The sequence below is a fragment of the Mesoplodon mirus genome (genome assembly GCF_964341445.2).
Source record: "Mesoplodon mirus genome assembly, chromosome: 15".
Lineage (NCBI taxonomy): Eukaryota > Metazoa > Chordata > Mammalia > Artiodactyla > Ziphiidae > Mesoplodon > Mesoplodon mirus.
The window spans coordinates 8,545,502-8,571,099 of NC_138991.1; the positions used below are offsets into that span (position 1 = coordinate 8,545,502).

General features: G+C 43.8%; 1 protein-coding gene across 5 annotated transcripts in view; it reads left to right on the plus strand.

Annotated features, from left to right (window-relative positions):
• The first annotated feature begins 685 nt into the window (after nucleotides 1–685).
• Nucleotides 686–25,598, plus strand: part of ZNF217 (zinc finger protein 217) — a 39,352-nt gene continuing 14,439 nt past the window's right edge. Inside the window, exons 1-2 of one of the 5 annotated variants that reach the window (XM_082643379.1) lie at nucleotides 686–773; nucleotides 11,391–11,470. The gene's annotated coding sequence lies outside the window, so the exon portion shown is untranslated. Of the gene's footprint in view, nucleotides 774–11,291; nucleotides 11,471–14,778; nucleotides 14,960–14,993; nucleotides 15,304–16,465; nucleotides 16,548–25,598 lie in introns of those variants that run through there. The other 4 variants (XM_082643380.1, XM_082643378.1, XM_082643377.1 and 1 more) reach the window with 4 other exon arrangements.

The window sequence follows — 25,598 nt, forward strand, 5'->3', positions numbered from 1 at the left end:
GAGGACATGCAGGCTTGGTATTTGTAAAAATATGTCAACAAAATGTGCTAAGGACGTTTGAAAAAAAGTTGTCAAAGAGGCCAAGGAGATTAGTTAAGTAGAAGGGCTGATTTAGGACAGGGAGACGGATGGCTGATGTCGTTTTGGCTGACATTTACTGAGTCAGTTTTAAGGTTTTTAAGGTCTCCTCACCATCAGCCCATTTAACCCTTAAAGGCGCCTGATGCATTGGGGACTATTATTCCCATTTTACAGGTGAGGTAGAGAGGCTAAATCATCGGGCTGAGGTCCCCCAGCAGCTGAGCAGTGGAGTCAGGATTTGGATCCAGGAAGCCTCTGGAGACTGTATTTTATTCAGTTCCGGTTTCTGGGAAAACTTGCTGTGGTAGTGTTGGGAGCTGCTGCAAGTGAAGTGGTGAAGTAGCTGGTTTGGGATTAACTATGCTCCAGAAATTTAGGGCAACTGTCTGATCTTTAGTCTAGACCCAGGGATTTTTTTGGTCACTCTGTGCCTGTCAAGGGTATGGCTCTGACCTTAATCTCCTCTCCAGCACTTCTCCCAAATCCCAGTATCCTATTGGGCGTGGCTCGAGAGGGCACACCTAAAGTCAGGAGATTCTTCTGTTCCACATCCTTTCCCGCTGCCACTCACCTCTGACCTCCTCTTTCAGGGGTCGCTCAGGCCTTGCTTGACCTTCATTTTGGAGAAGACGCCCAAGGAACAGTGAAAGGTGGGTTGTCTCCGAACTTCCTGGAGGATCACCCAGATTGAGGTATGTATCTTTTTTTCCAGGGAATTCCACGTACTTAGTCTACGTTGGGTGGGCGCTCAGATGATTGAAAGTGACTCAGTTCTGGAGAGGACAAATCCCTCACCTCTATAAACACACTTCTCTTCTCCAACCCATGAATAAGTACCCTGGCAGGGTCCTGCAGTGGGTGAACTTCTGTGACCGTGGGCAATAATCTTCATAATAATAGTGTGTCTTAATTAAATGTTTACCATGTGCCAAATTCTCTGCAAAACATTTTACAGGTGAGGATTTATTTATTCCTCTTAAATACACTTGTCAGTGAGTATTCTTACCTCCATCTGTAAAATGGGGAGAACAGAGGCAAAGAGAGCTCAAGTGAGGTGGCAAAGGCGGCACAGCTGGGTAGTCCAGAGTCTTGGTTTGAACCCAGTTTTATGAGCTCAGCCCTTTAACCACTATCCGTATGACTGCTCGGAGTTGCAGGTTTCTAATCTGGGTGAAGGGGGTACTGACTCTGCCTGGGTATCCAGTAATGGTGCATACAATGTGCTTGGCCTATAATAAGTACTTAATCAATGATCCCCATTATTACCCTCTAGTCTCCGAAGGCCAAGGTCAACAACTTAGGGTAAAAAAGAATGGCATGTGGCAACATGGGGTTTGGAATTAGATGGGGCGAGAATTTCACTTTATTTTTTTTAATTTTTTTTTTTTTTGCGGTACGCAGCCCTCTCACTTTTGCGGCCTCTCCCGTTGCGGAGCACAGGCTCCGGATGCGCAGGCTCAGCGGCCATGGCTTACGGGCCCAGCCGCTCCGCGGCATGTGGGATCTTCCCGGACCAGGGCATGAACCCATGTCCCCTGCATCAGCAGGCAGACTCTCAACCACTGCGCCACCAGGGAAGCCCCACTTTATTTATTTATTTATTTATTTATTTTTGCTGTACGCGGGCCTCACTGTTGTGGCCTCTCCAGTTGTGGAGCACAGGCTCCACACGCGCAGGCTCAGCGGCCATGGCTCACGGGCCCAGCCGCTCCATGGCATGTGGGATCTTCCTGGACCGGGGCACGAACTCATGTCCCCTGCATCGGCAGGTGGACTCTCAACCACTGCGCCACCAGGGAAGCCCCCACTTTATTTTTGTTGTAGCACCTCAAGGAAGTTAGAGAAGTTAGTAAGTCAGAAAGCAAGTTAACCTCTGATGGCTATAGTTTCCTCATCTGACAAATGAATTTAAATATACTTAATTTCTATATACATTTACATTTCTGTATATTTACATAAATATAGATAGGTTGTCAGGAGAACTAAGTAACAGCTTGATTGGATACATTAGATGTGGAGTCAAGACTCTGGCACATAGCAGGGGCTCAGTAAATTCTTTTATTTCTCCCTTCTTATCCTTTTTATCTCTTCTATTGCTATTGTCCATGTTATGTTGTTGTTATTGTAAAAGTAGCCTGAAAATATGAACACGCTTAAATATCTGAGTGATTTCAGCAAAGGAGACTATCTGCTTTACTACTTTAGAAGTGCTCTTAATTTTATCATCTGTTTAATAAGCCTCTTAATACCCCAGCCAGGTCATCATTCCTCTGCTCAAACCATTCAGTGGCCCTCAGGCTCATTCAGATAAAATCCTATCTTTACAAAGTCCCAAAGGCCCCAGGCAATTTATATGCATCCCCTCCATTCTCATTGTCTGAGTTGTCTCTTCTTACTTCACGCCAGCCACTCGGCCACCATGCTAGCTGCCTTGTAGTTCCTTGAGTCACTGGATACACACTTCAAGGTCTTTGCAGGCCAACCTTTTAGCCTCTTTCCCCAGAACCCCACATGGCTCCCACTGCAACCCTATTCAGATCTTCACTCAGATGTCTCCACCTATGAAGTCAACCTGCAGTAGACTTTTTTTTTTTTTCTTTTGGCCACTTCTTGGCATGCGGAACTTCCCTGACCAGGTATCGAACCCGCGCCCCCTGCAGAGGAAGCGCCGTCTTAACCACTGGTCTGCCAGGGAAGGCCTGGACTAGCCTATTTAATATCCCCCCGCCTCCCACACCTACCCCTTCCTTTTCCTGACCCCTTCGCTCACCTTATTTTTCTCCATAGTACTTACTTAACACACTAGAATAGTAAATGTTAACTTTGTGAGGATAGGCGTTTTGATTGGTTTGCTTTCCTGCGGCATTCCCAGCACCTAGAACAGTGCCTGGTACACAGTAGGTGCTTAATAAATGTTCGTTGAGTAAGAGTAAATGCATGAGTGAATGAAAGAATTCAGGGAGCATATTTATTTAATTAAATAGAACAGCTGAATATTGAGATACTTCCTGTGTGCCAGCAACTGTGACATGGAGGAAACTGGCCTTCCCTTCAAGGAGCCTGTGATTTATTCAGGTGGGCTAAGCATAATCCAGCAAATGTCACAAAGGAGGAGTGAACAAACAGTGACTGAACAAAGAGAGGGTGGTGGCATTTGGAGTGTTCCTTGGGGAGTGGGCAGGATGGCTACAGATTGACTTTTGCACATACATGGCACATGTATTTGGAGAGATTCAAAGTGACAGTGGGACAGGAAGCCATCGCAGTGCAAGGAGATAGGTAAGCAGAGAATGGTTTATCAAATGTTTATCAGAAGGCAGTAGATGGAGATACTAAACATTTTATTCCCTGTTTTTTTTTTTTATTTCCCGGTGTATTCAACACAGTCTGGAATTTCTTTTTAGTAGGCATATGAGTATGCTTTACATGTAAAGAAATTAAAATATTTAGCTATCACCAAACTGTCCTGGATCCTTGCCCACACTTGAGAATTAACCAGCTTTTATTTGTGTATTTCCATATATACATTTCTTATTTATTTATTGAGATATAACTGACATATAACATTATATTAGTTTCAGGTGGTACAATATAATGATTCAGTATTTGTATATATTGAGAAATGATCAGCATATATTTCGTATGATGTGTGTGTACATATATTTACATTAATATACATATGTATACATACATATATGTATACATAAACACATGTATGTGTGTATTAATGTAAATATATGTGTACATGTATATGTATATATAAATATATTTATATATAATATACACACATAAATGTTATATACATATACATGTATTTCCTTTGGAAAATATATTATTGTGTGTGTCTTTTTTTTTTTTTTTTTTTGCCGTACGTGGGCCTCTCACCGTTGTGGCCTCTCCCGTTGCGGAGCACAGGCTCCGGACGCGCAGGCTCAGCGGCCATGGCCCACGGGCCCAGCCGCTCCGCGGCATGTGGGATCTTCCCGGACCGGGGCATGAACCCATGTCCCCTGCATCGTCAGGCGGACTCTCAACCACTGTGCCACCAGGGAAGCCCTGTGTGTGTCTTTTTAAACAAAAACGGCATATACGTTTTTGCAGCTTTGTTTTTTTACTCCACAATGTCTTGATGATCTAGCCACACCACTTTATTCTTTCCAACTGCTGTCTGTATTCTTCAATTCGGATATACTGTAGTTTATGTGGCCATTTTCCTTTTGATGAACACATAGGTTGTTTCTAATTTTTCACTGTTATAAAATGCTGCAATGAACATCCTTGTGTATGCTTCTTTAAGTACCCGAGTGATTATTTCTCCAGGGTAGGTAGTGTAATTATATGCTTTTCTGTTTATTTATGTTTTAATTTGTTTAATGTCTATTTCTCCTATTAAAATGTAAGCTCCATGAAGGTAGCAATCCAATTTGGTATCTCATTCTTTAGTTACTATCTAGCCAAGTGCCCAGGACAGAGGAGTGCTCCCAAATAAATACTTATGGAATGAATCTGGCTGAAAGCTTGGCTGGGGCCGTAGTTTTGCATCCTAAGAGAGGGAGGTATGGCTTCTTTTGGTAAAATTGGAGATTTTTGCACGGGACAGTGGCAGGATGGTTATTTGTGGGGTTCGGGAAAAAGTATTCTGGGTTAGGAAGAAGACAGGTACAGGAGGACCGGTTATGAGATTACTACACAGATCAGAATGAAACAAGAAACAAGGACTGTGGAAATAAGAAGGAAAAGGGTACACTGAGAGATTTTGAGAGGATAGCATCTGTAAGATTTGCTAGCTGCTGAGCTCTGACAGGCAGTGTGAAGGAAGGCATGGATGTTTGAGACCTAGTCTAGGATATTTTCATCTTACAAACCTATATTGCTTCCCAACTCTGTGAAAAGCACTCTGCTAATTGCTGTTGGGATATACTTTGCATGACCTTTCTCCCCTACCTTCAAAGGAGATTTGCAGACTGTTGGGGAAGACAGGCCGAGTTCACAGGGACACCAGGAACGCCAGGGAGTGACTGAGGTGGGAGGGGACTAGCCCCGGGGCAATGGAGTAAAATATGGCTGTTCCAGAATCGGGGGAGGGGAGGCACATTGGGTGAGGAGGTTTCAACTTTGCCCCGGAGCCACACACAGCTGACTGGTGAACATTCAGGAAACAGGCTGTCAAGCAATGTGCATCAGTGCTGATTTTTATTTATTTGTTTATAATTTATTTATTTTATTTATTTTTGACAGCATTGGGTCTTCGTTGCTGCGCGGGGGCTTTCTCTAGTGGCGGTGGGCAGGGTCTACTCTTTGTTGCGGTGCGCGGGCTTCTCATGCGGTGGCTTCTCTTGTTGCAGAGCACGGGCTCTAGGCGCGCAGGCTCAGTAGTTGTGGCTCCTGGGCTTAGTTGCTCTAAGGCCTGTGGGATCTTCCCGGACCAGAGCTCGAATCCGTGTCCCCTGCATTGGCAGGCAGATTCTTAACCACTGCGCCACCAGGGAGGCCCCAGTGTTGATTTTTAGAGGTGACAGAGTTGAGGTTTGACGTTGGGTTCAAATGGCCCATTGGCCTTAGTCTGGAAGATAGGGAATCAGACTGTTAGCTGTGTGACCTCAGTCAGCCTACTTAACTCTTCTGAGCCTCAGTTTCCTCTTTTTTAAGGAAAGGCAGTAATAACTCAAAGGGTGACGATTGATCAGATTACATACAGCTGGTGCCAGGCTCGGCGATCAGTGACTGCTGTGATTCTGTGATCCTACCCTTGGCACAAATGGGGGCTTGAAGTAAGAGGAGTGTAACTTCTTCATGTTTGCTGTGGCCTCTTTGTTTAACCAGGATGAGATCCTTCAGCAGATAATCTCTCAAGGAAGAAACACTTGAAGTTCAATACTTCTTTCGGTTTTACTACTATCTTTTTTCCCGTTGGCATCCCAGTGCTTTTGGAATAAAGTCCAAAGTCTTCACAGGGCCCACCAGATCCTGCCAGAAATTTTGTCTTTATTTTAAGACACGTTGGGAGTTTGGGGCAGGGCCCTGATGTGATCAGATTTGACTTTTGAAAAGATCAGTGCAGATTGTGAAGAGCTCAGTGTGACAGATTTCTGATTGTCTGCATCTCTCCTGGATTGGCAGCTCTGCAAGCTCAGAGTCCACTTTCCTCACAGCTGTATCCCTGGTATGTGGGAAACATGCTGGGCCCATTACTAGGGGAATGTAATGAGATAGTAGATGGCAGGCACGTGGCGCACAGCATTCATCCTCATTTTGCATCCGGTATTTTAATGAGCAGCTACTATATGCCAGGCATGGTTCAAGGTCCTGGGGATACACCATGGGGTGTTGGGGTGAGGCTTGGCCGGTGTCTGCACAGGAAAGGAGGCCATTGTGATGAAGGACAGTGAGGGAGGGGGGAAGGGGGGGAGAGGAGCCGAGGTGGAGACCTAGGCAGGGGACCCTGGTATGAGGAAGGTCGTGTATCTGTAGGTAAGGACAGAGGCCCTAGAGGCAGGTGCTGGATTTAGACGCCTGGCTCTGCTGCTTATTGCCAGCTACTTAATCTCTTTGAGCTCATGTTCTTTGTCTATAAAAATGGAAAAATATAGGCCCTGCCTCGCAGGGTCGTTAGGTGGATTAAATGAGTTACCAAATGAAAAGCACACATGAACTCAGTCAACGTTAGAGCTTATCAGCTAAGCCTCCGGGCAAGCTGGCCCTGTTTCTGGCATAGAAGTTTTTTGAACTGTCAGTGGTTTGGTCCACCCAACCCATCCCAAGGCAGAGAAATGCGGGAGGCTCTGCCGGGTGTGAGTTTGGACAAGTCCCCACTCTTGATGGAGGTAACAGTCTGATTCAGACCAAAAAATGAAAGAAAATAAAATTCCTAACCAACCAACTATATAAACCATTCACTACACCAGTTATCTCATCCAAAAGGGAGAGAAAAGTGAGTTCAAAGACTCTGAATGCTCTTTTAGCAAAGTGCAGGACCTCTTGGGTTTCAGGTCTTATGTAAAGGTCATCAGGGGACCTGAGTCCAGACACAAACGGAGCCCCCTGCCGAGTTGACACTCAGCAGTTAAGACAAGAGTCATGGTAAAAATGACCCTTTGCTGTTATACAGCATGGAGCTTCCCCATGGTATGATGGGGGTAACCCCACTATCCAATGAGGCAGGTCGAACAGAGGTTAGAAGCCCCATTTTACAGATGAGAAAACTGAGCCAAGACCCCAGTGACTGGCCTGAACACCCAGTGTTCAGGCCTGAACACCCAGTGTTGGCTGGATCTCACTGCGGCTGAGTTCTATGCATTAGTTTTATTTCTATATTCATTTGTCTTGAACACATTTATTGATCCCTGCTATAGACAGGCATCATACTAAGACTTGGAGATACAGCAGAGAACAAATCACAGTATCATGTATTTCTATGGAGTTTAGACTCTAGTGGGAGGAGGACAGGCAGAAATAATTACTATAATGTGTGATGAGCATAATTGCATTGGTTTGAGCTCGGGGAGTACCTGGCAGGGGTGCATGATCCAATGTCAGCGGCTGACCCAGCTCTCTGCCCGCTCTTTCTTCTCCATCTACAGTCCCTTCCTGGAGAGTCTCCTGCAATTCTAGGATCTTATGTATTCATTCATGGTGGAGGACTGTGGGAGAAGGTCTGAGGTTGAAATCTAGAAATAATTTCCGGACATCTAAATGGAGCTGGAAATATATTTTGGGGTTTGAGGGGAGAGGTCTGGGTGGGAAATATATAAATTTAGGAGCCTTATAGATGGTATTTTGAGCCATTGGACTGGATGAAATACTTAGGGAATGAGTAGGAAAAAGACCAGGCTCCAGCACTGGGCCCTGGGGCACTCTAGAGCCTGGAGATCCGGGGAAAAGGACCAGCAGAGGGGAGGGAGGAGCAGCCAGTGAGGACTGGTGGAAATCAGGAAAGCAAGGCGTCCCAAATCTGGGGAAATGTGTTTCAAGGAAGAGGAAAGGGTTTACTCTATCGAGGGCTGCAGATACGGCAAATAAAATGAGAGCAGAGAATTGAACATCTTTTTTTTTTTAATTAATTAATTTATTCATTTATTTAATTTTGGCTGTGTTGGGTCTTCGTTGCTGTGCACACGGGCTTTCTCTAGTTGCGGCGAGCGGGGGCTACTCTTCGCTGTGGTGCACGGGCTTCTCATTGTGGTGGCTTCTCTTTGTTGCGGAGCACGGGCCCTAGTCGCGTGGGCTTTAGTGTGGCACGTGGGCTCAGTAGTTGTGTCTCACGGGCTCTAGACTGCAGGCTCAGTAGTTGTGGCGCAGGGGCTTAGTTGCTCCATGGCATGTGGGATCCTCCTGGACCAGGGCTCGAACCCGGGTGCCCTGCATTGGCAGGCAGATTCTTAACCACTGCGCCACCAGGGAAGTCCCTGACCATCTTTGATATCCTACTGCTACCAGGGTCAAAAACCAGTCCTTGGGACTTCCCTGGCGGTCCAGTGGTTAAGACTCTGCGCTTCCACTGCAGGGGGCACGGATTCTATCCCTAGTCCGGGAACTGAGATACCGCATGCCTTGTGATGCGGCCAATAAAAACAAGCAAAAAAATCCCAGTCCTTGCCTCTGTCTTTACAAGGTCCTGCCTTATTATTTCCTTGCTCCCCTGTCCTCACCCGCTGGGCCCCGATGCACTGGCCTCCTTGTAGTGCTTTCCCCAGGTCAGCCTGTCTTCTACCCTTAGCCTTCTCACCTTCTGCTTCCTGCCTTAGTATGCTTTGCCACCGGACTTCCTGGAGGTCTCTGCTCCTCAGGGAGCCCCAGTCCAAAAAACAGCAGGCACCTTCCCCTCTCCACTGAGCCTGTGTGTTGTCTGCCTCCCTCTAGAAGGTAAACTCCAAAACAGAAAGAACTTCGTTTGCTTTGCTTACTGTAAGCTGTAGCTCTGGTGCCTAGAACAGTGCCAGGCCTGCAAAACTCTGGGCTTACAAGCTTTACACAGTGTGCCTCAATTTTCCCAAGAGTCTTATGAAAACAGAAATACTATTTATATAAATAATATAATTATATTATTATATAGTTCTTCCAGTTTTATTGAGATATGATTCACATATAGCATTGTATAAGTTTAAGGTATACAATGTATAATTTGGTATGTGTATACATTTCGAAATGATGACCATAATACATTTAATTAACATGAATCATTTCACATAGTTACAAATATTTTTTTTCCTTGTGATGAGAACTTTTAAGATCTACTTTCTTCTACAAGAATATATTGATATTATACAGCACAGGGAATATAGCCAACAATATAATAAATTTTTTTTAATTTAAAAATTAAAAAAATTTTTTTGGCCGCGCCACATGGCATGGGATCTTAGTTCCCTCACCAGGGATAGAACCCGTGCCCACTGCATTGGAAGCACAGAGTCTTAACCACTGGACCGCCAGGGAAGTCTCTAAATCAACTATACTTCAATTAAAAAAATTTTAAAAAAAATGTACCTCACCCTTCCCCGCCTCCTCCATCTTCTTCTTCTTCTTTTTCTTCTTTATCACACCATTTTTTGGATCAGGAATTGAAACCCATGGAGATTAAATAGTATTCTAGGATTAATGCAGCTGTCAAGAGGTTGGAGCAGGAATGTTTGGGCCCAAGATTGGATTATTGCAGAGAAGACTTTCCGACACCTTGTCAGAGGGCCTCCCCCCAGATAGCCCGGAGTTTAAACCTCTCAGGAGGAATAGAAGCTGATTTCCTGAAAGACTGGAGCGATGGAACTAGGCAAAGGGAAACACAGGGCTGGAGCCTCTGGGTCAGAGAGAAGGCCTTGTGGCTGGAGCTTAGAGCTCTAAGCAGAGGGCTTGCCAAGACTTGAGGCTGGAGACTTAGGCAGGGGCCAGATCTACAGGGTTGGCAGGCAGGCTCTGGAGTTTGTTCTTTTTCCTGAGGCAATAGGAAGCCATTAAGCAGGGTGGTGACACGATCTGATTTACACTGTAAAAGATCTCTTGGGCTATGGGTGAAGAACATAACTAAGGCAAACCTAGAAAGGAAGAAGCTTGGAGACACCTTGGTATATTTGGAGGAGTGAGAGATCGTGGTCCTGTGGAGTAGCCTTGTGTTAGAGATTTGAGATATATTAAGATAGAAATTATAGGCCCTGCTGATGGATTAAAGGTGTGTGTGTGTGTGTGTGTGTGTGTGTGTGTGTGTGTGTGTGAGAGAGAGAGAGAGAGAGAGAGAGACGGGGGTGGGGCTGGAGATGAAATATCATAGTTTGACTTCCAGGTTTTGGCTTACGTGGGTGGATGGAAGATGGTTCCATTTATTGAGATGATGATGAAAATTGCATTTCAATAGATGTTAGTTACTTTCCTCTTCCATCACCTCCCCCTCACCCAACAGCTCCCCATTTGGAATATTAGATGAGTACAAAAGCTTTAAAGAGGTACTCCAAAAGTTACACGACCCACGTAATTTATTTTTCTTCTAGTTTTATTGCGATGTATTCAACATATGCCATTGCGTAAGGTTAGGGCGTACGGCATAATGATTGACTTTTCACAATCACGAAATGGTGACCATAGTAAGTTGAGTGAACATCCATCATCTCATATAGACACACACACAAAAAAAGAACAACTTTTTCTCCTTGTGATGAGTACTCAGGATTTACTCTCTTAACTTTCATATATAACATACAGTGGTGTTGACTATACTAATCATGTTGCATATTGCATCCCTAGTACTTTATATATATATATATTTTTTAATTGAGGTATAATTGATGTACAGTGTTATATAAGTTTCAGGTGTACAACATAGTGATTCAAAAATTTTAAAGGTCCATTTACAGTTACTATAAAATACTGGCTCTATTCCCTGTGTTTACAATATATCCTTGTAGCTTATTTATTTTATACATAGTAGTTTGTATCTGTTAATTCCCTCCCCCATCTTGCCCCTCCCCCTCTTCCCTTTGCCTACTGGTAACCACTAGTTTGTTCTCTATATCTGAGTGTTTCTTTTTTTGTTATATTCTCTAGTTTGTTTTATTTGTGACCCGTGTAATTTTTAAAGAAAGTTTACACTGACATTTTGAGTGGAGTCACCCTTGGAAAACCATCCAGGATATTGGGAAGATGCATAGAAGCTGTGCTTGTAAAGTGGGGCAGGGTACTCACCAAACTTGCCAATGGGACAGATACAGCCATGATTGGTTAGTCAAGCTGGGATTGCATCTAAACCTCTATTTATACTGAGCCTTATTCTTGGCCCCTCCCTTTTTTGGTTTGCTTATAAAAACCAGCAATCACATCTCTTCCAGTATTGTTCCGAGTCAGGTGGACCGGCCAACTCAGGGAGAGAAAGCCTCCTGGTTCCAGACCCTGCCTCCACTTCTGCAAGGTAATTTCTGCTATTTAGTTTTATCATGTATTATGATGATGTTTTATAGGGCGTTTAAAATTGTGAGATGACTTGAATGGGATGAAGAAACTTAACAGGAAGGAGAGAAGTTTGGTGTTCCTGGCGTCGCCGGTGATCCCTACTTCGTGTAGGGCATTCTGTCCTGTTAAAAGAGTTGCCCTTCTTCATTTCCTTCTCAAGTGTCCCTTGTAGTTTGCAGAGCTGGCAGGTTTGCCTAACTTTTTCATTTTCTTTTCCTGCTAACTCCTCACTGCAGTTTTTCAGGTTTTCCTGCTCTGAACACTGAATTCTTTTAAGTCTGTGTTGGCTCCGTTTCAGCTCCAGGGATTTACATACAGTTTCCAAATCGTTTCTCTATAATAGTTCCACAGTAAAATAAATACTTGCGAAAATAAGAAGATCATAACGGCATTCTCCTCTGCTAATGAAGGCTAACTCTCAAAAGATGATTCCAATGAATGTTAAATACAGCAAATTAGAAGGGTTTTTTGTTGTTAGATCTGAGAATGCGGTGGCAGGCAGGAGCTGGAGAGAAAATCAGAAGTTAACTAAAGCCAGAGGGCTCCTATCACTGGGATTAGATCAGAGATAATGGTGCGATTTTATAAGCATACACTGGGAAACAGATCTTAAGGAGGGCTGGTCTGTTTGGATAATTGTGAAAAATGAGGTGTAGGTGATGTGCGTCGCATTAAAAAGAGGTGAAGTGGGGTCTTTCGCTCTCTCCCCGAATAACGTGTGCCGAGCATCAGCTCACATTTGAAGGGACATTTCTGGTTCCATTGTTTGTGTCGCCTGCGTCTCTGCAGCACCTGACTCCTTTAGAGATAGTCTAGCTGGGGCGGGGGGCGGGGGGGGCGAAACAGGATTATGCGTGGGCGGAGCTAAGTATATGGAGACCAACGTTTGATTTTCGATTTTCATTTCATACGATAATAATGAGTTCCTGGCTTTACTACAAAACCGAATGTTCCTGGCGTCCTCCTGTTGCTTTTGGAGTTTTCATTCTTAATTGTTTTAACTATACACGCTTTCCAAGCAAATCTTAAGTGTGAGTCTCCACCTTCTAAGGGGCCGGAATGTGTCCCACAGACGCCCTTACAGCGCATTCAGATCACTCTATGTCCATTTAAAAACACAGTATGTGTTTGTAACCCAGCACTCAGCCATTGGCAGAATTTTTCAACGACTTCCCAGTTTTGCTGGCACGTCTCCAGGAATAAGGTTCTTTGTAATTCTTTGCTCAAACGTAAGATCGCCTATAAAACGCTTAGCGGATAGATCAGTTAATAAAATTACTTTCAATTTGAAAACCTACAAGGTAATACGGTTTTTTTGTTGTTGTTCTATTTTTTATTTTTTGCCGGGCGTGGGGGGGAGGAGAGAGAAACAGTAACTAACAAACCATATAATGCTATTATGCTCACAAAGTGGTAGTTTTGTGAGGGCATAGGGAAAAAAGTACCATTTTTTGCTCAGAAAATAATTCAGTAGCAACAAGGTCTGAGAGCCAGGAGCCTCACTGTTCTTAGTGAAACGATTATTTGTCAAAACATTTGATTGTTTCCCTATTCCTACTGAAAAGTTTGGACTTTTCTTTTTGCTCAATTTTGACACTAGGATTTTTAACTATCAGTGTTATTGTGTTTACAGCTTTCAAGGTTTCAGAGTTCAAAGGTTATCTATTAACATGTAGAGTGAGGCTACACTTACGTGAAGACTCAATTTGGTTTCACTTGTTCATAGTTTCTTTGTTTTGTAGCAGTGCCCGAAGTCATTTGTTTTGGTAAGTTAAATGAAGTTTCTTGTTTAGGAAGAGTGTGTCTATGGACTGTATTTTGGTATGTGACTGTAAGACTTTAAAAAATATTTTAAAGAAAGATATTCATCTTCCCTGAGAAAAGGAACTCTAGTACTAGAAGTGATCAATATCAGTGTACTTGAGTGAGGAAAAAAAAGAGTTCTGGCTTAAGAATCTACTTCTGGAACTGCTAATTAATTAAGTGTGAGTAAGTAATTGGTTCACTTCCTTTTTAAAAAAGACTAACCAGACCATATGTGGGGTTAGTAGTTATATATAAAATGACAGCAAAACATCACACTTGGCAAATTCTTCCCCTTTGCTGAGAAACTGTCTCTCAAGTTCCATTTCCTACTTATTAAGGATTGCACTGCTCACCAGCGGAGCATTTATGTAGGGCTTTTTTCGTCCTGATTTATTAAATATATACTTTAAGGGCCTTTCTTGATATGTTTTAAGTTTTTCCATTGTGGATACACCGAAGGCCAATAAAAAAAAACACAACAAAACAAACTTGGCTATTTTGTGGTGACTTAACGTAGCACCCTTTACTTTTGCATTCGTTTGCATCTTGGGGCAGAGAACTTGGTGGATATGATTGTTGCTTCTTTGGTTCCTCCTTGGGGCTTACTTAAAATGGGGGAATATCACTGGCCTTCGGAAGCATAACCTTTTCTTTTTTAGTGAGCAAATAAAAAGAATAGTTGGGAAACGCTTTCAATTAAGGGGAAGGGGAAGGCTAGTTTTTTTTTTTTTTTTTCCCCCAGTTTTAAGCCTGGTTTCATCCACGTGGATTTCTATCAAAGCCAAGTGGATTCTTGGCATCTAGGCCAAGTTTAGAAACCTCAAGTTATAGCAGCGCAAGCTCAGCCCTTTCAGAAAAATAGGAACAACTAAAAGTAGCTTTACGAAGATACTAATTTAAAAAATATTTTAATCATCTTATCTCATCGACCTTTCTCATGCTTGAAGAAAATCTGAAAAAATGTTGTTTGTGCACAGTTGCCTTCTAACCTACCCAAATGGGGGTAAAGGCTCTTCGTTTGGTGGTAATGCTGGATGACCCAGGAGTTCGGGCGACCAGCCAGCCCCTCCCCTCTCCTGGGCACACCTTGCATGGGAGGGGGAAGCGGCGAGGCAGAGGCCTGGAACTGCGCTTGCGCGCTGCCCTCGTGGCCCCCTCCCCGCGTACCTGTCACTGGAACCGCTGGGGCGCGCGCGGGCCACGTTAAGCCGGATGGCGGGAGGCGGGGGTTGTGGGGGTGGTGAAAGGCGCGCGCGTGCGCGGGAGTGGCAGGGCGAGAACAGGGAGTGCGCGCGCTCGACCGCTCGCTCGCGTCCGGGAGGCGGGGGTCCGTGGCGGTGGGCGGGGCAGGGGCGCGCCTGCGCAGATCACGTGGATGTGGGGGCGTGGCCGGGGGCGTGGCCGGGCGGCCGGTGAAGGCAGGAGGCGGGGCGTCTCCGAGCGACCGGGCCGAGGGAGGGCGCAACAGCTGCTCCCTGAGCACTTTATGACCTAACAGTCCCCCTGCGCCTGACGCGCCGCGCCCCGGCGGCTCTAGGGACCCCCCGCGCCTGCACTGTCCTCGCACGGACGAGTAGGGGGCGCCCGCGCCTTTGACCCCCGTGAGCGCCCCCGCCCCTCTCACCTTAGCCCCGCGCCTGAGGTGAGCCCGGCCCCCAAATCCTCCAGGCGGGGGTGGGGGTGGGGGACGCTCCTTTTGGGGGGGTCTTCAAGGCGCGAAGCCCCGAGGCGCCCTGGGGGATGGCCTCGCCTCTTGCGCAGTGGCCCCCAGTCTCTTTTGGGGGGCCGGTGCGGGCGCGGAATCCGGGAGGTGTCCGCACAAAAGGCCGAGAGAAACTCCCCGTCGCCTCCCCTCCCTCTTGCCTTCCCCGCCCCCTCCCCTCCTCGCCTGCTCCCTCCTCATTCAAACCTCGGCTCGCTCGTGTGGTGTCAGTTCAGTCCCGGCCGCCGCCGAGCGAGGAAATGGCTGAGGAGCCGGAGCCGCAGGTAAAGGGGGCGCGCCCCCCGCCCGCGCGGGGCCCCAGGGGGCTCCTCGTCTCGCCCCGCCGGCGTCCCCCGAGCCCGCCCTCGAGTTTCCCGTGCTCGTTATCTCGCCCCTTCCCCGGACGGTTCCCCCGCCCCGCCGCCCCCCCGCCATTCCTACTCTCTATTTCGCTCCTCTAGGGCGCCCCCTCCCCTCCCGGCTTCTGAGCGATTCCACTGGCGAGAAGGTGTCTGGCGAGCCCCCGGTGTGCACAGACTGGGTTGACCATCACACTCACTCTGGGAAACAGTCTAGATGGCTTGGGGGCGGAGGAGTGCCCCCTTCCCTGGGTTGGGAGCCAGGGGCCCGCCGGAGGGAGCTCGGGGGCTGCGTGGGGGGCTGTTTCTGAAAAGTTGGGTGGCTCCGCCGGGCAGGTCTCCCCGTTTGCCCACTCTGCCGTGGGGCGCGGGCGGAGGGGAGCGGGCCGGCGCGGGGTCCCCTGCTATGGCCCGAGAGGGGCCGGGGCAAGTTGGAAACAGCCAAAACAATGCGTCCTAACAGGCATCCCCCGCAAACAATGGCCGGGACCGTCCGCACGGGCCGGGCGGAGGGCGCGTCTACAGGGGCCGAGGGAGGGGCTTGGCCTCGCCGCGGACCCGGCCGCGCACCCCAGCCAGCCCCCCGGGCGCCCCCAAATCCGTCCCCGGGAGCCCCAGTCCTCTGCCCATCCCTGAGCAGGCGGTGCACCGGGCTGCGTTTCCTGGATGTGTGATAAGTTTTTTTTTTTTTCCCCCTTTAATTTTAAAATATTTTTTTAAACTTTTTTTTTTTAATAACCCTTAAATGCTTTAAGAATATCTTTATCACTCAATTCTAGTGGGAGACGCAAAGCCAGCTGGAAGCAGAACTAGGAACTCTAAAGGGCAGGAGGGATTGAAATGTTAGCCTAAAAGTGTTTCTTTTTTTTTTTAAAAAAAAGGGAAGTTTCTGCCAGGAGGCGCTGAGTGGCGAGACCGCTCAGTTTCAGATGTAGAGCCCTCTTCACTCTTGATTTGGCCCCAAAATGCGAGCCGCACGGGATGGGGAGGGAGAGGGGGAGGAGGGCGCTGCTGGGGGCCCTGGGAGGCTGGATTTGGGATGGCCCGGGCGGTCTTGCTCCGAGGGGGCCAGACCTGGCCTGCGGGGTGCGCAGGCCGCGGTACCTGCGCCCCGGGGATCGGAACAGAAGTTCAAGTCCCGGGTTGGAGCCCACATTTTAGGATTCAGGGTAGGGCCACCGAGGACGGGAAGCCGCATTCTTGGGCGGGTGGGTGGGGGTGGGGTGGGCGGGGGGAGGCAGTTTCCCCCCAGGGCTTAGTAAAGAGAGCAGGAGAGGGCCACCAGTGGCCACTTCTGGGACCCCAAGCAGCCTGTTCACACTTGGAGCAGTGTAAACTTTCTTTTCTCTCATTTTGTTGTTTTTTCCAAGAAAAGGATAGTCACTTCAGAGTTTGAGGCTTTGCTGTGTTGTTCCCCTTTGAAATTCCTTGAGCCTCAATTTATCTTTCTGGATCAGCCTATAGGGCTTGGAGTGTTAAGCTTGAACATTCCTTCACGTGTATTAAAGACAGACGGGTGCAGTGGTTCTTTGGCCAGTCTGGGGTCCTATGTTATTGACCGCCGTGCAAACGAGCAGGTTTCCTAGTTTTCTAGGTCGTTTGGAATCATTAAGGTGTATGTTTTAAGAAGCCTAGGTCTGATTTAGTTCAGGTTGATTCAATTATGTCTTCATCGCTTTTGAGTTGGTTGAATGAGTTGACATGAGATTAAGGCCAACAAAAGAAAAGGCAGGGTAACAGCAGCTGCCAGCCAGGCCTGGCCACTAGGTAGGAGTCCTTAGGAGGCCTTTACCTTCTCTTTTGTATGTGTCAAGTAGTACATTTAAAATGTTTTCGACTGTACTTTTTCCCCCCTGGAATGGATGGACCGTCTTGATTGATACCAAATAAGACTTAAAATAGTGAATTTTGTAATACTTTGAGAATGAGTAATAGATCTAGATTATCTGAAAAGACTTTAGCGCAGTAGTGACAAGTGTAGAGCAATAACCTAATTGCTTTTTGTCTGAAAAATATAAGTCAAACCACTAGTTTGTGCTTGCTTAGTTAATGTGTGCTAAGAACTTTTAAGGTGTGTCCTTAATGGTAGATGACTTTTTCTGAGAAGTCCTGTTTATTTTAGATACTGTTTTGTTTAGTATTCTAAAGACTATAGTAGTGCGTGTGAGTGCGTGTGTGTGTGTGTGTGTGTGTGTGTGTGTGTGTTTAATCCTGGTGTTTTAGTGGAAGTCGACCCCCACCCCCCATTGCTGCCATTTTAAATCAGTTATATAAGTCCTGAATTCCAGAGGCAGGGACTTATTTAAAGATTCAGTTGTCAATAGCTACAGGCCAAATTTATCATTTATTTGGCTTGTTTGATAGAATAGGGTTAATAATCCGATTGTTTGGAATTTTAATTATTTGGTGAGATGAGGGAGGCTGCTTCTTTAGATTGCACATTGATTTGCATGCTGAAGGAGGGAGATGGGGAAGATTATGACTTTTCTAGGTAAAGGACACAGACTTTTTTCTTTCGTGTCCAACTTCTTTCAGTCCTTTTATCTTCACAACACCGTTTGACCTTTGCTGTGTGTTTTTAATAACTTGTGAGATCGAAGTTTAGTAGTTGTCTTGGGTTCATATTATTCCCTTTCACTTCTTAATCAAAAAAAGGAACTAATACACCACTCAGATAAAACTTGTAGAAAATGTTTTGCTCCTTTGTCCTGGAGAATCGATTTAGATAACAGCTTGGGTTTTTTGTTTTTTTGTTTTTTGTTTTTTCCAAGTAGGGGAGGAAGAGGGAGGGGTGAAGGTTTTGACTTTCCCAGTAAAGGTTTAAGGTGGAGGTCGGTCTGCATTCTCTTAATAATCCTCCATTTTTGGCAGTGGAACTTCAGGGAGGAATAGCAGCCCCTGTTTTAATAAAAACCCCTTCCAGTGGTCCTTTTCAAGAGGAAATCTGGAAATAAGACTCAGTCATCAAGTCACTTACAAACTGATGAAATAATTAAGGAATATAATGGCCTGGCAAGGACAGAGTCCCTCTGTCTCATTTCAGATAAATGCTAATCACTTCTCTCTCTTTTAACAACATTTATGATGAAATGGCCTGTTTTTGCCACAGCAGGGTTGCTTTGCCAACCCAGAGCACTCTTAATTCTGATACGCTTGATTAGAGCCTCAGGGGTCCCAAAAGATGTGCTGTTTTCCCACTTTGTAAAATTACATTCTTTTCTCACAGTTGTCGCAAACATGATATTGATTGATAAGAACTTTTGAGTAGTTTTAATGACTCTTTACTGCTTACAGTCTACTACTTTAAAAAAAGAGAGACTTTTATCTCTCTTAAGACTATAAACGATTGGACCTTTTTTATGTTTTACATGAAGCTTTGTTTCCATTTGCTCAAAAAAAAAAAAAAAAAAAAAAGAAAAGTCAATTCAGATCATTCCAGCTCACAGATGCCACTATGGCCTGTAAGCGTTTTCTAGGTTGCTGGGTATGACTTGTTTTAAATGGTTCATTTCTAATTTCAGTTTAATTGTGTAATAGTGTGTTTAATAGATGAATTGGAAAGGTGAAGTCAAAGAACTGAACAATGGCTATGTATTTTCAAGCTTAAGAATTACACAGTAAGAATGAAACACGTGAGACAGTTGGATAAACTGATGAGTATTCATTCCTGTAGAATAAAATAAATGTAAGGAGATTTTAAGTTAAATGACTTTATTTGGAATATACTGAGTAGTTTTCAAATTGCTGAGGTGTGCTGCAAAATAAAAAAAAAAAAACCTGGAAGGTATTTACAGAACAACCACTGAAGTGGAATTAGAGGAATCCAATCATATTAAATATTCTAAATAGTGAAGAGTTTAGTTACAGCATGTAAATGAAAGACATGATAGTGGAAGAGTCTTGATTTGTATGCCTCATCTTGAGATCTTTGGGGGAGGGGTGCTGACTAGTTTAAATGCACGTGGAAGAAAGAATGAGTTACACAAAGACAGCAGGAAATTTCTTAAATCTGTGGGAGGGAAGCTTGATCATCATAGCTGAATGGCCTCATTTGGGGGCAGTATAAAACCTTCTGAAATGTTGGTGAAATGTTGACTTTTGGCAGTAAGGTGATCTGGATTATTTTTCTCCGACTGATACTATGGTTAGGCAAATTTGCAGTGGTATGTAGGGCAAAGGATTGGGAATTGAGACCATGAGGGCAGATAGAAATCTGACTTTGAGGAAGTGGGAGGACAGGGACCATCCTTTCCTAAAATTGGCAGCTATTGATAAGTAAGCTCAATTCTTGTATAAATCTATCTTCCCAATAAATAGAGGGGCAGCCCCTGTCAGCCAGGTGCCACCACACGTTGCTCATTTACGCTTCGGGTTGGAATGCTCATTAGAACACTTTATATTTGAACATTTGTTGACGGACCCTTCTGAACATCCTCATAACTTCCTGCCCAGGGTAACAACATAACTGAGTTACTGGAAATTTGGGGCCAGTTTGGTAATTTTGTGATAAAGTTGAGAAATAAAATTACTAAACCCGAAAAGACAGCTGAATACGTTGTACGAGAGAAGTAGTTTAATTCTTTAGCCTTTGTCCTCGAGCCTTACCAGAGTTGCTCTTGGCCTGCGCGGTCCTCCACTTGCTATGGGAGAGCAGCCCTGGCGTGAGCTGCCAGTTTTTTAATGGGTTCGTGTAATGTTCTGTGTGTTGGTGTTCATTAGTTTCTAGTGTGTCAGGAACCTTCTGAATTTAAAATACAGTTCCATGGACTGGAAATTGAGAGTCCACATATGTTTTGTTCCTGAGTCAGCATTAGGAAGAACACTTGTTTTTATATTTCCTACCTGTAACAAATCAGGATAACCTCAGAACAGTTCAGTTATACCAGAAGAAGTGTTTTTGTGTTTTTTAAATTAGTGGGTAAGTTCTTTTCAGTTCAGTATATAAGTCTACTGAGCAGTGATTGTGTTAATTGAAGGGAGACTTTTTTTTTCTTATTTTTGAGAGCAAATAGGTGATTTGAAAGAGCCAGACATACAGCTTTAGTATTTACTCAACAGAGATGGGGAGGGGAATATTTAAATGTGGCTAAAGAAAGATCTCATGCCTTAAAAGGCATTGCCCTTGTTTATATATAATCTGAAGTTGGTTAAATTGGTTATAATTAAGAACACTCACCATTAGGCACTGTGGAAAAAGAGGTGTAGTTGTGTAGGGTAATGGGTAATATGATGGTTATAGTGATTTGTATATCTGTGTGTATATACACACAGATATACAAATACATATACACACACACACGTGTGTGTGTGTGTGTGTGTGTGCAGTGTTTTCTTTGTAGAGAGTTAAAGAATGCAGGTAGTTTTTTTTTTAGTTCGTTGAAATCTCTCTGAAGTTACTCCTGTCCAAAATCTTTGCAAAATACTTAAGGTAGTACTGGTTAAGTGGTAATAATAGAAACTCACGATAGCAGTGCTTAATCTTGCTTAAGTAAAAATTAAAACAGTTAATTTCCCTTATAGTTCTTTTTTTCACGTCAAGATGGAATTTTTAAAAGCCAGTTTACAGGCCACAGTATCTGTTAATATTGATAATACTGAAACTAAAACTTAATATGTGGTGCTTTAAGTTCATATTAAGATGGTTTATCGAGCTTAATTAATTTAGGAGGAATCAGGCAGAGTTCTTAATCATGACGCTGAAATATGCTAGTAGGAATATATTTTTATCCTACTTTGGTCTCTAATCCCATGTAGCACCGAGCACCTACACAGAATTTCAAGAAAATGAGCCTTTATCCCATCGGATCTTCCCAAGCTTTGCGTTTGAACAATCTTTTGCTTTCGAATAGATTGTAATGTTGAATGTAAACTTTGAATATTTTAGTCTTTCTCTCTCGCTTAACTTTTAAACATCTTTCCACAGCTATGTTAGGAAAGTTGGGTTGGCCATCTGCTCAGTGGGTGTGACCTTGGTGATTTCTTTGCAATAGTGTTGAAGGATTTAAAGTTGTAGGTTTTGATTGCCACTGTAGATTACTGTGTAGAGTTCTCTTCACTTGTCAGATTAAGGGAAAAATAGTATGTGCAAAATAGAGAAGGGAAACCTATGGAAAAACCGGCAGTTTCCTAACCACATCTTGGAGATAATTTTGAAGTTTAAAGGATACAAATGAATTGACCGGAGACTAGTAGTTTGTTTAGACTGAATGTTTTAGTGATCATTTATTTGGACGCTTAGGTAACTTGGGTGGTGGTAGGGGGAGTAGATTTGTAGGAATACTGCAAATTACTTGACTATAAATAGAATTTTTAAGTGTTTTTGACAGGTTTTGAGGGCCTTGAATACCTTATTGCTCCATAATATGGTAATAAATATTCCATGCCAAGACATGTCAGATAACCTGTTCAGCCGAAGTAGGGATGTGGGGTCTCTAAAGGCGACAGTTTGCGTACAGCTGTACATTAAGAACAGTATTTCCAAGTTACATTGTCAGCAAGGTGGCATTCACCTCTAATTCACTGTGCTTAAGCACAAATTATGGTGCTTTTCATTAAGCGTTGTATACTGGGTAGTATCAATATTTGCTAATTTCAAGGTCGATAGGTATTGGCAGAATTCATAGTAAATTTACTCACAGATGAATATCTTCTTTAAAAAGAGATAAATGATCTAAAGAACACCAGACTTATATTTCAGGTGGTTGTAGCAGTATGGTTTCTATTCTTTTCAAAGCTTATGTTGTGGTGAATTTAAAAAAAGTATCTACTTAAGTGATCACAATATAAATTAAACCCTAGTAGTCGCTCAAAATATTAGGTTATACTGAATAACCTCTTGCCTTAGGTGCCTTAGGTGTGTCTGGCTGATGGTCAAGTGCTGTCATTAACCTGAGTAAAGGTTAAGAAAACTTGTTGTAGACGTTGAAAAACATTTTTGCTGAGCGCCTTTCAATAAGCTTAGTGTGTTCAGAATGCTCACTTTTCTTCAAACTAAAAGCAGTTAGACTGTAAGTGTTGGTTTATAACGTCTTCCCTACCCCGTCCCCTCCATCTCCAGTTCTTTGTCGAGACAGACAATTCATTTTATCAGCAGTGCCACTGGCGTACTGTTGGCGTCCGTGTGCTCCATAGGTGGAAATGCCGAAAGTGCTGGGGAGCCTGTGTGTGCACACTTCCCTCAGTTGGAATGGTGATCTGTTGCTGTTACCAGTAATTAGCTTACAATGTCTAGTTTCCTTAAGTTCTGTTATTATTAAAGTCTTTGTTATTACAGGCACTCTATAAAGATTTTTGATTTTTGTTGAGCAGACTGATTTTGAGTGTAATTATTGATTTATAGTTTAAGGAAGTGTTTTGTCTGCATTTAGTTTTCTAAGTCGAGTTGAGGGTATTTGCTCAGAGAGATGTTCCTAGCAGGCCCTGCATTTTGGGTTTGGTAGGTCAATAAGGAGAGTGGTTATAAAGCCAAGTGATGCAGTTTTACTTCTACTAGTTAACTTTATGGTATGATTATATATGATTCATTTTTTATTATACTCTTAACGTTGCAGAAAATGGCAATTAGATGGCAGCCACAGATAGCCATGTAGAAGTCTTGATGAACATTCAAGTTAATTTTAATATCAAGTCAGTTACGGTTCGTGACTGTGGCCAAAAATACACGTACTCATTCTCTACCTGTACTGATTATGTGGTGTTTCTTGAGAGCCTCACCCTGTGCCAGGGACCCTTTCTAGGCACTGGGGGGCAGCAGTGAGCCAGGCCGACAGGGTCTCTGCCCATGGGATCTTACTTTAAAGGAGTGGCCCATAGTTTTCATATCTTTCGGGAGAATAGTAAGGATTGCTTGTGACCCTAGTGCTGGGGACAGCTGGGCACAGTTAATGACCATCAGAATCTGTCCCAGAAGCTTCCCTGGAGGAAGAAGTCCTTGGGTTTTGCCTGGGAGGGTCTTCTTCCCCAGCTGACTGCACCCGAAGATTCCCTGGCCTGGGACATCCTTCCCTCCCTCCTGTTCACCCTCTTGGGCAAAACTGAAGCTCTTCTTTCTCCTAAGGTTTTTCCCACTACCCTCCTTTACCAATCCTTTAGGTCTTGTGTTGGAAGCTGATGATGACTTACTTAACCCAGATATTTAACATTTCAGTGGTAGAGTTGAAACTAAACTGTCTTTCTAAGACAGGAATTTCCAGTATATGCTGTTACCCCACGTGGGGAATAATAGGGATGTACCCACATCATGTTTGATCCAGATACTGAGTTTAGGATTGGTGTCTTTTGGGGAAAGATTATTTATAGAAAAGTGGAGTTCCCCCAACTTAAAAATGTCACAGACTAGTCAAATTTCTTATTAAAAAAAATTATGTTGAGGTCTGACCTGGGGGACTTTGATTTTGCCAAATTAGGACATTAAAAAAAAAAAAAGCCTGCTATTGCCACTCTTTCGTTTTATGAAAAGGGTATTTTGGCATCAAAAAGTAGAAAGGACCTCAAATAAAGGACAATCTTTATTCAAACTGGAATTAATTCACAGAGCTTTGTGTAGAGCTCATTGAGCGGTTTTTCTATTTCTCATTCAGCTGTTGGCCAGTGAAAACAGTGTTGTTGGGTTTGAGAACTGCTTTTCTAGAGTGTGTGCTGTTACTTTCTTCAGTTAAAACATTACCTGGGACATTAGCACTCAGTAAATAGTTGTTGAATGAGTACATGACTACACAGAAACCCCAATTATCCATCACAGATCCAAATATCATTTAGCATCTTGATTAGCATAATCATTAAATATTCTTTTGAGTATGTCTATCCATAAATGGAGATCTAACCCCAGGACCACAGAGTTTTGGAACCTGGCAAGTGGTCCTGTAATTTAACCACCCTCGTTAAGTAGACAGAGAAAGGTGAGGTACGTGGTGGTGCCAGCTTTAAGATTGTGACTTGGCCAGGACTGGAACTCAGGTCTCTGGAGTGTTCTGTCGTACCCAGCAGCCGGTAGCCAGCCCGTGTGTTTATCCTCCACTGTGATTGCAATAAGACGAAGAAATTAAGATAAAATACTTTAGTCCATTCTTTCTGTACCCTAAACTTTGATCTGCAGTCTTGTTTAGAAAAGCTTAATGTTAAAGATCTAGTTTACTCAAAACTAAAGATAACAGGGAGTATGAGAATTTTCTTTCTCTGAGCGTAAAGAAGTGGAAGAAATGTTTCCTCCTCTTCTGAGCCTACAGGCCCTTGCTCTTTGAGGAAGTGGAGAGGAGGAAAGTTGTGTTTTTTTTTTAATATAACTGTTGACTGTGGTGGGAATAGTTTGCATGTCTTTTTGTTTTCTTGGGTAGAATTAACTGACTTCAGTTAAAGGAGTTGGGACTATTTAAAAACAATTCCTGTGCTTGCGGTAAAGGTGGAGGGTGTTGGCTTTAGAGGTTAATTCTTCTCCAAGAGTGAAAATTAGCTTCTAAATTGGACCCTGTAGAGTTAAATCATCTCATGCATTTTTTACCTGGCTAGTGCATATGTGAAAGGTGGATTAGAAATGAGAGGATCTATTTTCTGATGAAACACTAAGCCATGTTGAACCAGCTATGTTGAGGATTTTATTTTAAATGTGTACATTCACAGAGTAGCTTTGTGTATATTTGTTGTTTGGACAAGGAAGCCCTACCCTGCCTGACGCTGTTAAAAGCACACTGGGATTTGGGCAGGGGAATGAGGGCCAGAATATCCAGTGAACCAAAATACATCAATATCAAGGTTCTGCTTGGCCAGGAGGAGCAATGGTTCTGAGGTGTGTTTCTTGAATGGGGATTTTAGGAAAGGGTCCCATTTTCTTGTGCTTATGTTGTTGACTTATGTATGGGTAATCTTTGAGTGTGCTTTTAGGCATTTGTGTTTCTTGTATGTTTTGCCTGTAAGACAGTTTGAAACTCTGGCTTTTGAAATTTTACCTAAAGTGCTTTTATTGTTATTTTTTTACAATTCTTGTAGTCTCTCTACTTATACAGGTTGTTTTTAAGGATACACATGTGCATTTTGATGGCAGTTAAAACTTACTCAGCTGAAATTTACAGTTTCTGTCCTGAAACTTTACATTTTAGATGTAAATCATTAAAACACCAGGTTTTCAGTTTAACTGCATGAATTTCTGGCAGTTTGATAAGGGTACTGACTGGATAAAATGCTAATGATTTAATTAACGAGCACTTTAACAGGATGCACTGTATTAG